The sequence below is a fragment of the Ixodes scapularis genome, unplaced genomic scaffold (genome assembly GCF_016920785.2).
Source record: "Ixodes scapularis isolate PalLabHiFi unplaced genomic scaffold, ASM1692078v2 PGA_scaffold1__304_contigs__length_218370807, whole genome shotgun sequence".
In the NCBI taxonomy this organism is placed as follows: Eukaryota; Metazoa; Arthropoda; class Arachnida; order Ixodida; family Ixodidae; genus Ixodes; species Ixodes scapularis.
Window position 1 is genome coordinate 191,721,921 of NW_024609846.1, and position 12,166 is coordinate 191,734,086.

Consider the following 12,166-nt stretch of genomic DNA (forward strand, 5'->3'; position numbering starts at 1 on the left):
TGAGTTTCACGAGAAAGAAAAAGAATGTCTCCCAGTTTCAATATAGCCTTAAAGATGAACCCTTGTATAGAGTCACCGAGTATAAGTACCTAGGAGTCTTGATAACATCTGATCTTAACTGGAGCGCACACGTTAAATATGTATTTAATAAAGCTCTCACGAAATTATTCCTTCTGAAGAGAACCTTAAAATGTTCGTCTTGTGAAACAAAACTCCTAGCATATAAAACCCTTATACGTCCAGTGCTTGAATACGCAAATATTGCTTGGTTCCCTCACACGAATATAAACATAAACACACTTGAAAGCCTTCAGAGAAAGGCAATTAGGTTTGTTTATCATAAGTATGGTCGTTTTGACTCCCCCACAGAGCTTCTGAAAAGAGCAGGTTTACAGACCATTACTGACAGCGCAACATTAAATCGTCTAAAATTTCTCTACCTTCTTTTACAAGGCGCCTTTAAGATTGACTCATCCAAGTACGTTCAATTGTCTAACACAAGACCGACTAGACACAAGCACAGCCATACACTTGTTGACTATTCGTTTCATAATAACACTTTTAAACACTCATTTTTTCCCTCTGCCATTAGAATCTGGAATAGCCTTGATCCACACGTGTTCAGTCACGACACTGTTGAATCATTTATCAATGCAGTCGAAGATGAACTTTTTTCGTAATTATTGGATGTTTTGAATGACGAGAAGTGTTGTTCATTCGTTGTTAAGTGCCTCACATGTATCTTTTTATTATGTACCAATGCCTGCAATAATCCCATCCGGGATTGGCAGTATTTTGAAATAAATAAAGGAAATGAATGGCTCCTTAACCCTGACGTGGTCTCCTACAGCAACCTTTGTGTTCTTTGCTGCTCTCCTTTTGTCGGTGTAGTGTTTACTGTAAGCTGGTGACACTTCACTCGCTGTCTTCACTTTGACAGCTCTCTTGCTGGCTCCTTTTGAGTAACGGTGGTGGAGAGCTAACGACGTTCAGCCGTGTTCTTGGCAATCTTTCGTGAAGGAGAACAGCAGGGGCAATCCCTGTCGCATGCGGAGTGCACCTGTAGATTCCGAGGTATTTGGTAATAGCCAGTCGCAGCTGCCGACATTCTAGCACAGCCAGCTGAATGAGCGCCTGGAAAGTGCAATTAAACCGTTCTATTTGGCCATAGGCCTGGGGATAATAAACTGATGAATGCGAGAGCCGAATGGACCATTTTTGCCGAAAGTGGACAGACCCGCTGGACGTGAATTGCGGTCCGTTTTCACGAACTATCTCATCGGGGTCGCCTTCTCTCGCGAACGAATTCCGGAAGTTCACGTCGCACGAACGTACCTCAGACCTTCTTTCTTTTGCGCATCCCAAGGCATCTATCTGCCTTGAGATGCGCCCGTTTCGTGTCCAAGCGAAGGCTTCGCCGCACTTCGATATTCATATCGTAGTCTCTAGTTAAAAAGTGATGGGAACACAGGTAGCCCTGGCTCCTACCGATGTCGTCCGGGCCATCGCGGTCAATGGCTCGAAGCCAGGCCGATCTTCGTTGTGGATCGTCCGGTAACTTATGAAACCGAATGTTGTTCGTTTTACCATACCTCGTGCTGCACTCTCTCACAAGACACGCGGTCGGCATGGCAAGTCCCGAAGCGCACACACAACAGGTGCCATCGACGCCAAGCACACGCAACAACTTAAACTTGCCGTGCACAGAAAATGCGCCGCGGCGAGCAGACGACAGGGTGACAGGAGGGGGGCGGGGGGAGCCAACGTTGCTATGGTTGCCGGATGACGGAAGTCTCGAATGTGTTTGAAAACGAAACTTACCTGTAATCACGTAGTATAGTACTTCCGAATTAGTTTTAGAATGCCAGTAACTTCCTCACTATTTTCCTAAGTTGCTTTTTATTATTGCAACACAATATATAATACAGTAGGTTCTCAACTTTAAGAGGTCTTATTGTGACATTTTGTTGCTCGAGCAGTGCAACGGTGTCGCATAGTCGGTCCAGGCACCCCAAGAAACACTATATTCAAACCACGACCCCCTCTATAATGGGGCGACCAACGCAGCTCTCCCCTCTCTACGGGAACGCGCGTGCCAAAAAATCCAGAATACGTCACAGTTAGCCGTGCGAAAAATATCACGTGACCACGGTTAGGGACAAGTAAATCCGCCCGGTGCCGCCACGGTTTACCCTTAGATACGGCGTGCCGGTGGTGCCGTCGATGGTTTCGTGTACGTGTGGATTTATCTTACCCTTTTTTTAACCGATCAGAATCTAAAAGTTTCGACGTTTTTATACTTTATTTTTTTCTTATACGCGAGCTAAGATCATAGAAGAAGCTATACGCGCGTGACGTTAACCCGAAGAAATGCACGAGCGTGAATTGCAAGAGAGGAATGCACTGTACAGAAGGTACAGAGCTCGGCTCGCGCGTCTAGCATTGCCTTCGCTCGCGCGAAAACGAAGTAATGACCAACGGTAATTACAACTTTTTAACCGTCGGACTACTCAGCAATTGAAGCATTATTTGAGTGAGCGATTTGCGGCTGGCATGGTTCATGCAAGCGCGAAGTTACGAGATTATGCCGCTCTAAAATTACTGTAGAATCAGAACTGAAGTAACGAGATACTCGGGCGAGCTCCTATGATGCGACGGGTGGTTGGAAAGTGATTCCCTAAATTTTCTTTCTTGGCAAATATACCTTGTAACTTAAACAGAGGTTATTGCCATGTGTTTCCCACGGGCATAAGGAGATCGTAGCTTATTCTCAATTGTTTTAGATTGCAATCGCGATATAGCGTTTGATTTCGGTCACATTACAGCACCTCGGGCAGTTGGAATATATTACCATCAATCCGCTTTGGTTCACAGAAAATCCAATTCTTCGGCAGAGCTAAAATGTATGTCGAACTCTTGGCATAATCAAACTGGTATGGCTCAAATGAAGCAAATTCAGACGATTGAAAACGACTAATAGTTTTGAACATTATCAATAACCAATTAGTTTGAAATATTATGGTATCTTCTGCATGAAAACAGTTGCATGCATTCTTCGTGCCTGCTGTCGTCTACGGACATTGTAAGAATCGAGGAGCCGAGATCAAGAAACAATGCAAGGTTTCAAATGCAGCTGCTTGCAGGTACCACTATCCGTGTTTTTTCATTACTGTGGAGCAACTTGCTTTGTTTATTACAAAAAAAGATTGCACAAAGAAAAACAAACCTGTATTAATTCTCTACTTTATATTAAACTTTATGGACCTTCCTTGACACTGGCTTATCGCATGGCTTATTGCTGCAACGCAGCAATAAACCATGCGATCGAGGGATGCTGCGCAGCTGTGCGCACCAAAACCATGTGTTTACCGTCCTCCCCGCGCTCCTCAGTCCGCCCGATTGAGGATGAAGCGCAGCGCCACGAGGCACAGCGGGACTTACGAGAACTAGAAAATAATAAACAAGCAAAACAAAAAGTGGCATGCTGGTTCTGACGCAGGTGCGTTGGTCGCCCCATTATAGAGGAGGTCGTGATTCAAACGCTGTTTATAAAATGTGGACGTAATATTCCGCCGTGATATTTGGGATTTGGGATCTTTGAGGTCTCGTCAATTTTATAAAATTAGGACTGTTCATATCTATTTTCTTTGCACGACCCCTTTAAACGTCGCTAAAATAGACCATAGGTGAATAAATATTAAAGGTTATGGTTAGGTGAGCCTTTAATAGAGACTTAAAAAATCACAATCGGTAGTGCTTTGAAATCATGTGTAGTGCTCGCAGGAACGGGTCGTTGTGCCTCTTGTAGCCTTCCCTTTGCAAATAGCAGTCCCAATCTTGGTGTGCCTGGAGGTTGGCCTTCGTTGTACCGCGCATCTTATGGCAGATGCAACCATTATCCTCCTGGAACAGTCGCTCCAGATTTTGAATATGCTCCCCTTCCAAGGAATCCGAGCTGGTGGTTTACCACTGGCCACCACTGAAGCCCCGGAGCTGGCCGCAGGGCTTCCACGAGAGCATAGCCTTCCCAGCTGTCGTGCATCATGACGGACCCTGCCGCCACGTTTTCCGCAATCCGTCGGCTGTTCAGCTGCGGCTCCCGTCTGCCCACATCGAAGAGGCGAACCTCCCCCGTTGACCGCATAAGAGGCCGAGTACCCACGTGCCGACGTCGCCCGTAGAGGGAGCTCCGTTTTGGGCCGCTTCGTCTGCGGGCTCCTGTACCGGCTCTTGTGGACCCGGAGGATGGGTTGGCAGAGTCTCCTGCGAGGGCCTGTCCCCCTGCAGCGGCCTCCCGATTCCCCACTTGCGTCTTCCGGAGAGCTGCCTCTTGTTCAGCTTGATGGCAATGCCGGGCCCACTGAGCGGAGGCCGCCTCGTTCAATGCTGGCCACGGCCCGAATGCGCCGCATCTGGGGGACGCGTGTGCTGGCGCTCAGAGAGAACATGCTTCCAAAAGTCTGGCGGTGCTGCCACCGGGAAGCTCGTTCACCATGCCGTACAACAACCAAAGTATGGCCTCTCTGCTGATGGTATGATGAGGCACCCCGGCACGGTCCATGATGCAGAAGGACCGACCACCAGAGACACCCACAACGCCGGTTCCATATCTCGATGACAACTGAAACAGCAAATGTCGCAAGATGAGCTACTGACAAATACTTTTCTTCACGGATACACGTTACTTGTCCAGTTGTAGTTTTTTGTACTTTTTACGGACCGAAACAAACCCGCACCACTTTCTTCATGAACACGGAAAATAGGTCACCAAGGCTGTACGTGTGTCTTAGTATGAGCTCAGTTCCCCGTGTACTATCCCAAAAAGCTACGAAAACACACATCTCTCATAAACCTGGTTTGTTAAAAGGATTCAACGCAAATTTATTTGTGTTTCGAAGAAGCAAATACGTTCCCCCACTGCAGTCTTGGAATGTCTCTGCGCAGATGCAAGTGCTCGAGAATCATCTTCATGGCTGTTACTAAGGGGCTTTGTTGATTTTGAAGCGCTTCACTAGGGGCTCACCTCTCCGTGCCTCAATTAGCACTGTGGGGAACTGTGGGACTGCATTGTGGTCTCGTGGTTACGGGGTAATCATTACTATAAATTCGGTACTTTCAGCCTTTGGTAACGCGTTGTATATTACGTTTATACAATAGTAATGCTAGAGTGTTAACTGTTCCTAGGAGCGAAGCCGGCATTGTGCGTAACCGCGGAAAACGGCAGAGAAATTCTCTCCGCGCCGTGACGGCTCTATAAATGGCTGCGACGCACCCCGCGCGCTACTGGAACGTCACTCCACACTCGGCGCTGCTACCGCGCGCCACCGCAGCAGCGCACACAAGCCGCTACCCACCCATAGCCCGGACGGACGTCTGCACAGGCTGCCCCGGCCGGCGTCTGCAGAGGATAGCGGGGTGTGTGGCTTGTAGGAGTATGCTACGTGTAGGAAGGCTTTCGCATTCCTACACCGAAGCAGTCTTAAAGGGTCCCTAAAAAAAAAAAACTTTTTATAACATTCTGGTTGGTACACGCATGTCAAAAAAATTAATTTTACGCGAAAAAAGAACACATTGACGGCGGGAGACGCGATTTTGTCGGCAGTCACTTCCTTTTCACTTGTTTTCTCTCTCGCCATTTCGGGCGCGTGGAGAGAAGTGGATCGGCTTCGCCTTCACAACTGTTGTGAAGGCGAAGCCCATCACATCTGCGACAGAAAATAAACTATTTTCCCGGTGTTTCAACTCAGTCGAGGAATTCGACTTTCTGTTAAATGGCGCGATCGAGTCCCTGAGATAGCACCCCGTCGCTCTTTCCCACGGGTTTCCGTACATCGCCAGCGGGTCGAGGTGACCTTCGGTGCCAATCCGTTTTCCCCGAAGAGGCAAAACCGCGACCAAACAATCTTGGAAACGCTTTTTGAAGACAGCAGACGCCGAAAAGGGGAGCCGGCGTCTTCTACAACGAGCCGACGCCTTCGGTCGTTCCCCGAGTCCGGCTCGTTCGCCAGCGCGGTGCCCAGGGCCGGTTTGCTCATCTTGCGGACACGGCCACGGCTGCGGCCAAGAGGGATTTTTCTGTCACGTGACCAGCTCCATGTGCACAAGGAAGTACCTAGCGTCCCTGCCCTAATGGCGGAGAAATCCTTACCGCTTCAAGCACAAAAGCCTAACTTCACTCGCAGAAACTGACTGCAGGGACTTTCAACTAAAGCCCAATTGGCCGCCCCTTTATACTGCAGGAGCGGCAGGTAAAGTTACGGCCAGGGAGGGTAAATATGAGCCAAAATAAAGAGAGAGCCACGCGAGATAAAAGCGGCGGCAGTATAGTTATATTCTTCCGCCAGCGCCGGCGGCTCGCGTCTTCTTTTGTGGTCGAGATGTTAGAGCGCCGATACTTGACGTCGCGGCGTGAAAGTCCCCAGGTTCAAATCGCGCGAGAAACTCTCTTTATTTTCTTGTATTTGACTGCACTCCCACTAAGAATGTAGACAAGGCCCTATGAGCTCTATAAAATCATTGGGCGGGTAGTTCTGACTCACCAGTTCGTTATTCATGGCTTCGGAAGAGTGCCTACATGTCTCTGGCTTTCTTACGAACTTCCGCAGCGCCTACTGCATCTGCCGTACACACCGCGGAAAGTTGACAACATCTTCCCATGCCCGTCTCTTCGTTCGCCAGGTAACTCTGCTGCTGAATTTCTCTAGATGTTGTTGTTTTCGTTTTCTAACTGCTCTAATTAATTCCATTTGTTGATCCAAATTCATTTTGGGTGTTTGCGATGTCGACGTCTGATTCATTTCTGCATTCGGTTGTATATCGTCTGCTATTCTAACTAAAATTCAACAAGTAATGTGTTCATATTCCAAAACGATTGCCACAGCAAAACGTAAAGAGTAAAAATATACCTTCTATAAGCTTCCGTGCAAGTAAAAGTACGGTCTCTTATTTCGGTTTTACTACTTTCTCGGACGTTTGACTTGCTGCCTCACCTGTAGGATTTCGCTCAATCAGTGCATCCACAGCTGCTGGTCTTTTTTTTTTTTTTTTTGCCTATTTTGTGGATTTTTTGTGTGCGTGTTTTTGTTAATTTTCACAACTGCAGCTTTTATTAGTACTAAAGAGGTGTTTAGTGTTATTGAAAGAAGTCATAGCAAGGGCGTTGTATATTTTCCCCGCAGGGGGCACCTGTGAAAGCAGGTGTTTGGTGAGTGGCGTCACCACGGACCCCGAGCCATGCGGGTTCGCCCGCCCACGTCTGGCTGTGCGTGGCCTTCCCGTGCCTGGGAAAAGGGCATCCTGGTGGTTGAGCCGAGCCCAGAGCAGGTTTGGACCCTTCGCGGCCCCCCGGGTGAGGCAATACACCACTTCGGCCCCAGCTTCCCGTAGACGGGTGTCCTGGCTTGGCCCGACCAGGATGATTCAGTCAGTCGCCTTATCTTCTACTATCCCCTCCCTGCTTTTTATTTTCTCTGCTCGTGTCTTTTTCATTCTCACCTTCTTTGGCGACAAGGGCTAACTTTGGGTGGAGACGGATACCTTTCTCGAACCATACTTGGTTATAGTTACTTGGTAGCACTGGTAGTGTAGCATACCCAGCCAAGCCATACTTGCTATGGGGTGCTACCTACCCCCTTGTTGGGCTCGGTGGTGGGTGGTGCGCCACAGTTTTTGAAGATCCTCCGCCTTTCATGGCTTCCGCAAACCCTAAACCCGGTTCGGGACGAACCTCTAAGAGGCAGCGTTCAGAACCACAGACCATTGAAAAAGAAACCGTTGAAACATTCTCAAAATGTTTTTTTACTCACTAGCATGACGAGCAAAAACCTGTAGCAAATATTTCACCCTTTATTGTCACCAAAGTGCTAGAAAACCTTGTTGGATTTTCTTACAAGGCCAAGAAACTGCACTCGGAAGACCTTCTTGTTGAAGTATACACTAAGAAACAAAGCGAAGCGCTTCTCAGACTGACCACCATTGTGGACGCGGAGGTGTCGGTGACCCCTCACCGTACACTAAACACGGTCCGTGGTGTCCTGTCTGAAAAGGCTTTTCTTTACACCAATGAGGATGAACTTCTTGAGGGATTGAAAAGTCCGGGTGTCGTCGGTGTCAGACGCACAGTGTTCCGTAAGAATGGTGAAAACATCCCCTCAAAACATGTTATCCTCACTTTTGAAAGACAGGCACTCCCGGAGACGGTCAGAGCCGGTTACCTCAACTGTCGCATCTGCCCATACATCTCCAACCCCCAGCGGTATTTCCGTTGCCAGCGCTTTGGCCACGGGTCGCGCAGCTGCCGTGGGAAGGAGACATGTGCCAGGTGTGGAAATCAGGGTCACGTGTCTGATGGTTGCGAGGCAAAGGCACACTGCACAAATTGCTCAGGACCACATCCTGCCTACTACCGAAGCTGCCCCCTCTGGAAGCAAGAGAAGGACATTTCGCAGTTAAGATTAAAGAAAACCTGTCCTATGCGGATGCAAGGAAGCGCTTTTTCTTCCTTTCCAAGGAAGGCTATGCCGAGTTGGTGCGCAGGGGCCCTGCACCGCTCTCGGAGACAAAGGCCACCCAGGTCTCTCCAGAGATCTTGGCTGCCGACCTAAGGGCCCCATCCCCACAACAGAGGCAGCATCCTGCACCCCTGGGCAAGGACGGGTCGACAATAGCCGTGCCCGCCCTCCCTTTCAAGACGGTGGCGAAGGGTCAGCAGGCTCACCCTTCTCGCGGAGAGGACGCTCCAGCTGATTCCTCTGCTCAGGACAGGCCAGCACCGGCTGTACCTGTAAACACAGGCCACACTCCTATGGAGGAGAAAAAGCAAGTGCCTGAGTCTCTGGAGAGACAGACAGGAACCAAGGAGCTGCGTGGGTCGCATGCAGCTTCCTTGTCGGGAAACGAGGTGGAGCAGATGGACGGGGTAGAACCCCTCCCCTGTTCATCAGCCACCCTTCCACCGAGTCCTGGTCGTGGCCGCGGATCGGGGCCTCGCAGTACGGACCCTCCCAGGCCGGCAGGCAAGTCTGCCTGCAAGGCTCAGGAAAACACTAGCGCTGCCTTGTCTGCCCTCTTGTCAATTCCGGATTCTGACCAGGACAAAATGGAGTGGCAGACTACAAAGAAACGAAAAAAAAAACTCGTAAGTCCTCCGAAGTAAAGCAATCGACTCACCTTTCCATGTGCTTTGGATTTTGTCCCTAAAATGGCTTCAGTACTCGTACCAGTGGAACTGTCGTGGCCTTCTGAGAAACCTGGACGATGTAGACCACCTTCTGGAGGAGTACAAGCCACGAGCGCTGTGCTTGCAAAGACTCATTTGAGTCCCAGTCGCACTAATTTTCTGAGACGTTACCAGGTTTTCCGGAAGGATCGCCCGGGCTCTGGCAATTCTTCTGGTGGAGTTGCAGTGGTCCTCCCGAGAGACGTTCCCTGCACAGAGGTTCCACTGTCCACACCACTTGAGGCAGTGGCAGTTCGGTTCATGCACCATAAAGCTCTGACAGTATGCTCTTTATATCTGCCACCTTCTTTCAGCTTGAAATGTTCAGATTTTAACTCGCTGTTAGACCAGCTTCCTGAGCCTTTTCTTTTGATGGGGGATTTCAATTGTCACAATCGTTATGGGGGAGCACACGTCGAGATGTAAGAAGAAAAATAGTTGAGTCAGTTTTATCCACACGAAGTCTTTGTCTTTCTAACACGGGCCAGCCAACCTATTTTAGTCTATCATCTTTGTCATCAACTTCCATCGACCTTTCAATTGGTTCTGCCACTTTACTTCCAGATTTTTCCTGGAGTGTGGATTCCAATCCACGTGGAAGCGATCATTTTCCTATTCTATTAACCTGGAGTGCATCTCCTCTTAATTCATACACGCCCGCCTCGTTGCAAGCTTGACAAGGATGACTGGGGCCTTTCCGAGCAGGCGTCGCTTTTAGTATATTCTCGTTTAGATAGTCTCACAATTGATGAGCTCAATCAACTTTTAACCGACCACATCATTGCAGCAGCCAAGCTGTCTATCCTGTAGACATCTCAATTTCTCCCTAGGAGGCCAAAACCTTGGTGGAATTCCGAATGTGAAGAGACGCAAGAAACAAAATCGGGCTTGGGGTATTCTGAAACGATACCCCACTAGAGATAACCTCATATCTTTTCGCAAAATGAAGGCCCGTGCACGCTATGTCCGAAGAAAAGCCAAACGAGAAAGTTGGCAAGTTTATGCTTCTACTATAAATAGCAGCACCCCACCTAAGCGGTTCTGGGATCAGATACACAAGATCGCTGGTTCCTACCTTGCGTTTAAAATCCCCCTGCTTTATACGAATGGAACCTGTCCAGACACACTCAAGAAACAAGCTGATATTTTTGGAGAGCATTTTGAGTATGGTATCCAGTTTACATCATTATCCATCCAGTTTCCTTCAACACAAACTGAAGGCTGAGAGCAATCCCTCGAAAACTTCAGGAAGTCAACATGAGGGATATAATGCTACATTCAGCTTTCACGAGCTCCTCACTGTTCTTCATAACACAAAGCCCTCAGCTCCTGGACCAGATGGTTTACATTATTCAATGTTACAGCCTCTCCATCCTTCTACACTCGATGTCATTTTATATCTTTATAACCGCATATGGCAGGAGGGCTATTTCCATTCACCTTGGAAGGTAGCACATGTCCTACCACTTCTGAAAGCTGGTAAGGATGCTTGTGTTTCCAGTTATAGGCCCAGTGCTCTTACCAGCTGTTTATGTATGGCACTGGAGGGAATGGTCAATTGTAGACTTATGTACTATCTGGAGCACAATAAGGTACTCGACAGATTTCAGTGCGGCTATCGTTCATCAAGGTCTACTGTCGACCACTTGGTCCGTCTCGAAACTGTAGTGCGTGAGGCCTTCGCACACGGGCAGTACTGCCTCTCCCTGTTCTTGGATCTTGAGAAAGCGTACGACACGGCTTGGCGCTTTTGCATTTTGAGAGACCTGTTTGATCTCAGACTACGTGGTCGCATGCTTTATGCAATTCAGAGATATTTAGACAGGCCACCTTTCGAGTCCAGTTGGGAAATACACTTTTCCGTGAATTTCTGCAGGAAAATGGTGTGCCGCAAGGGGGAGTGCTAAGTGTCACCTTGTTTATAGTTAAAATGAACTCCATTGCTTCTGTAATCCCTCCATCAGTTCAGTATTCTCTTTATGTCGATGACTTACCAATTTCAGTCTCCTCCTGTAACCTCTCAGTCTGTGAACGCAGGGTTCAGCTAGGTATCAACAAGCTTGCTAAGTGGGCTGACAGTAATGGGTCAAGTTCTTTCCTGAAAAGACTGCATGTGTTTGCTTCACCCGAACCATCCCTACCAATCTACAATAGTAATGTTAGTGTCCAACCTCAGCACAAATTTTTGGGTCTCGCGTTTGATAGTAAACTGAATTGTAATGCTCATGTAAAAAGCCTGAAACTGAGAGCTCACAAGTCTCTTAATATCCTTAAGGTTTTCTCGCACCGGTCTTGGGGCTCAGATCGATTGTGCCGCCTACGGATCTATCGCTCCCTCGTACGCTCCCGACTAGACTATGGCTGCTTTGTTTATGGGTCTGCCAGACAGTCTGTGCTCAGGATGTTGGATCCCATTCATCATCTTGGGCTTCGTTTGGCTACAGGTGCATTTCGTACATCCCCTGTGCCCAGTTTATATGCTGAGGCTAATGAGTGTTGCCTCGAGAGACGTAGATTTGCATTGGGCATGATGTACTCTCTTCGCATCCGATCTGTCCTCCTGCACCCCATTCGAGAAGTTGTTCGAGAAACACACTCGGAGCGACTCTTTCTTGCAAAACCTTGCGTGATCCCTATTCAGTATGCGATTGAAGACCTTGGCCGAGTCTGTCAAATTGGATGTTACTTCCCCGGTAGTTGAATTCCCTTGCATCATAGCACCTTGGGAGCACCCTGACATACACTGTAATTTGTCTCTTGCAAAGCACAACAAGAGAAACACTCCAAGTGCGGTGCTCCTGCAAGAATTTCATGTACTCGCTCAATTGTATGAAGAATACACAAAGTTCTATACAGATGGAACGAAATCAGAGACCTTTGTTGGCTGCTCTGTCATTGACCCTTCAGTCGAAGTTGTAAGGCGGATAAACACGGCCGCTACTATTCCCA

General features: G+C 48.3%; 1 pseudogene; it reads right to left on the reverse strand.

Annotated features, from left to right (window-relative positions):
* Positions 1 to 3,741: 3,741 nt before the first annotated feature.
* Positions 3,742 to 4,448, reverse strand: LOC115324570 (annotated as a pseudogene).
* Between the last annotated feature and the right edge of the window lie 7,718 nt (positions 4,449 to 12,166).